At 35.1% G+C, this 4,142-nt stretch overlaps 1 non-coding gene across 1 annotated transcript; it reads right to left on the bottom strand.

Moving 5' to 3' along the window:
* Positions 1 to 3,443: 3,443 nt before the first annotated feature.
* On the bottom strand, positions 3,444 to 3,549 carry LOC145118327 (small nucleolar RNA R71). The gene has a single exon (XR_013713283.1). It is a non-coding gene; the product is annotated as a small nucleolar RNA R71 (small nucleolar RNA).
* Between the last annotated feature and the right edge of the window lie 593 nt (positions 3,550 to 4,142).

A 4,142-nucleotide genomic window follows, 5' to 3' on the forward strand; every position in this document is an offset into this window, starting at 1 on the left:
CTTAAGGTGTGAAGAAAAGGAGTGAACCTCACATGCTACTTATAGGATGGGCTGCGCAGGTACGCTGGGCGTACTCCTTGTAGTATGCTGCCCATACAAGGCTACGCTCTGCATACGAGGAGGGCATGTATCACTGATATGAAGCGAGGCAATGGGGAGAAAGCAAAGGCTGAGATTTGGCCACGTCACCCTCCTTCGCAACAGTTTATTCCCGACTTCTAAATTCCATAACTTTCACATACGAGCTCCATTTTAGACATTCTTTATATCCACGCGTAGGTGGCGACGTAGTCTACAACTTTCGTTTAGACTCTGTCGGCTAATTTTGAATTTAATTTTAAAGTTATATTTTAACAGGCCTGGACAGGTAAAGTCTGTTAAAAGTTCATAATTTTGTCATCCGACGTCCGTTTTCGTCTGTCTTTATATCATTGAGTTGTTATTAATGAAATCTTCAATTCTCGTTTAGATTGTGTCGGCTAAAATTCGGTCGATCTAAAATTCGAATTCTGGGTTGTGCACTGTTGTGCTAAATCTTAGAAAAATCATAACTTCTTCATACGAAGTCAGATTTGGACGTTTTTTATGCACGCTCTCGGTTTAACGTATACTACGAATTTTGTTTAGATCGCTAAGGCTAAAAAGTACTTTATGTCAAACTCACTTTTTACGTCACACAGCGTCGTGCCAGTTTTGTCGCGAAACTTCGACAGGTCATAACTTCTTCGTTATAACTCGGATTTCAGCGTTCTTTATATGTATGGAACCCTTGTGATATATACTATAACTTGGTTAATATTATTAATTCTAAATAATCTTCCATAAAAAAGTCATTTTTGATGCTTATTGTCTTTAAATTGACTAGCCCGAATCTGCGGGCGTTACATACCGACAACACCGTTATCTTGTTCAAGACTTTTTATAGTGGTTTAGACTACTGGAGCTTTCTATTCTATCTACACATGCTTAGTTTATTACCTCTTATTTTCTGCTTTCTATTATACTTTGTTTTTTTATTTTCTCCGAGCTTCATGACCACTTTGTCATCGTCAAGCTCCTCTATTGCAATTATACATATGGATAGTTGATATGTATATATTTAACTATATATTTCATACACTATCTTAATATGTTTAGCTATAATTATGTTTATTTTGGGACAAAAGGTACTTATTAATTTTGAAATATATTTTGTAGTAGCAAAGACATGCTTGGGATGAAAAGGAAGCAAACAAGGAGCTGGAACCAGGAATTTAAGAGCTAAAACAAAAATAAGACAAAGAAGGCTTGAAGATAGACGACCACGAAGTGGTGATGGTCCACCACGACGTGGTATATGGAAGATTCTCGACTAATGAGCTGACTTAGATAATATGAGATATTCATGAGGACCACGACGTCGTGGCTCTTAACCATGATGTGACAACAAGATATAAGGAAACTATATATAATCCAATCATTAAGTCGAATGGAGAGACTCCAACCAATTTTCTGAGGAGAATTGCGACTAAAAACCTCTGGAAATCAGAAGAGGATCGAGAATAAACTGGAGCTCAAGAGTTGAAGAAGATTTAGAAGAAATGTACATAGATCTATTCGGTTTGCTAATCATTACTCATGTCTATTCTAATTTGCATGAATTTTGTGTGTTTTTCTGCTACTATGAGAAGCTAATACCTTATACTTCTTTTGGGTGAAGATAAACCTAATCTTATTGTGTTGATTTCGATTTATGGATGCTTAAAGATGATTTTACATGTGTTTGATAATTAAAACCCTAACATGTTGTAATTCTATTTTATATTGTATATTAATCAAGTTCTGTATGATAGTTGATCATTGTAATTGCATGAATTTGTCTCCTAATTGCTTATGATCATTAAATAATTAGAGTTAGGATTAATCAGATCTTAGATAAAGTAATTAAAGCTAGTAACTTTAACTGTGTTAAAGAGCATAATTAATCTTAATTGGTGTTTGGTTGCTTAACTTGATCATAGGAAAGTAACTACTATCATTCATAGTCCAATTTGTCCTCATTATAAATTTGGTGTTTAACTTGTGCTTAATCATTGCATAGTAATTCATAAATTGGTATGTCTAGATATTTGATCATAATAGCTAATTAACAAATTCGTAATCGGTATATTCCAGCCACTAGAAATCAACCATAGGAGAAGGGGAAATCGGAAGTGAACAGAAGTACTCTTTAGTTCTTGAAGTAAATTTGTTTTCTTTGCTTGTTTAGTTGATAATAGTTTGATTTAAGTTCTTCTGATCTTGCAAAATCAGTAAAAACCCAAATTTAAGTTTTTTTTCTTAGTTTAATTAGAAGTAGTTGTTTTATTTAATTAAATTATGTTCCCTGTGTTCGACACCCGACTTACCCAATCTATTCTATAATCTGACTAGGTACATTGCCTACAGGTGCATAAATCAGTTAAGTTAGTTAGGTTATAAATTTAAAGCTAGAAGGTACTTTTTTGCACCTCAAGTTTTTGGCACCGTTGTTGGGGAACGACTTATTTTATTTTTAGTTTAATTGATTTTAGTTATTCGATCCTTTTTGAGGGGTAAAAACCGCAAAAAGTTATTTTTCTGCACTTGGTTTTCTATCTAAGCAACAACCATGTCATGGTCATCTTCACCACATCGTGGTTATGTTTCAGTTAAATATTCAGTTTATTTATTTTTGTTCATTTCACATGTTCTATTTTGTTTTGTTTCAGTGATTTATGACTCGAGGATCCAAAACTCCAATAGTTCTACCACTTCAAGATCCAGAATTAGCTTTTCATAAGAAGAGAGACAAGAAGGTCGACAAGTCAAGTAGCAATTTTCAATCAGATAAGCGTTTTAAAAGTTTCGAGAGGACACCGACTAACCCAAACTATTCTATAATATGACTAGGTACACTACCTATAGGTGCATAAATTCGTTAAGTTAGTTAGGTTTTAAATTTAAATATAGTAGGTACTTTTATGCACACCAAGTTTTTGGCGTCGTTGCTGGGGAACAGAAAGTGATACGGTCGACGACATAAAAATTGAGGTTCAAGAAATGGCGGATATCACGAGAATGACTATGGGAGATTACAAGAAGGGATACATGAGGATAATGGACCAGGTCTTGTACCACCTGAAATTCCAACTGAAAGAATTTTGAGCTCAAGGGTCACATTCTATCAATGCTCAAGGACATACCTTTCTTCGGGAAAGAATACAAAGACACATTCAAACACATCGATAAAGTAAAGGACATTACAAACTACTTTAATGTTCCGAATGTGCAACGAGAATCAGTGTTACTTAGGATGCTTCCGGTGACATTTACCGACGAAGCCAAAGTTTGGTTAAAATAATTTGCGTCCGGATCCATTACTACTTGGGCCAATCATCGTGACTCTTTCATTAAGAAATTTTGTCCACCTTCAAAGATCTCAAAGATGAAGAAAAAGATTGCTAATTTTCAACAAGGATTTGGAGAATCATTATATGAAGCATGGGAGAGATACAAAGGGTTGCTTAGGAGTTGTCCTCAACATGATCTAAATGTCCAACAAGAAGTGTTAATTTTCTATGATGGGGTGAATGTCACAAAAAGGCAACTTCTTGACTCTCAATGATCAATCACAAAGAAGGAACCAACCACCATTAAAGAGTTGATTGATGAATTTGCAAAGCACTCGAGAGAGTATCATAACCCACGAGAAGATGTTACTTGAGGCAAAGGAGATGGAACGAATGAGAACATGGATGAAATCATTACTAAACTAGAGACTATAGATAGGAGAATGATGAAATTGGATCAATCTATACACGCCATAAAATTGCCACGGGCCACATTTAACGAAGGATTACGATTTGGATGAGCACGGAATGAGAAAGCGCAAGTATTTTACTCTAGTGGTGACAAATATGATAAGGATTGGTGGAAGCCGAAAAAGGAGTGGTTGCCTTATGATGAGTACAAGAAGCAAAAAAAAGATAAATATAGACAAACCGGTCAAGGCTACTACCAAAAAGAACAACCACCACCCGAAAAGAAATTGGATTTTGAGTCAATACTTAATAGGTTTATGGAAGCCTCTGAAAAAAGACATAATACTACTGACGCTAATGTGAGAAATGATCAAGCTTCCA

The sequence above is a fragment of the Lactuca virosa genome, chromosome 5 (assembly GCF_052849685.1).
Source record: "Lactuca virosa cultivar CGN04683 chromosome 5, Lactuca_virosa_CGN04683_v6, whole genome shotgun sequence".
NCBI lineage: Eukaryota > Viridiplantae > Streptophyta > Magnoliopsida > Asterales > Asteraceae > Lactuca > Lactuca virosa.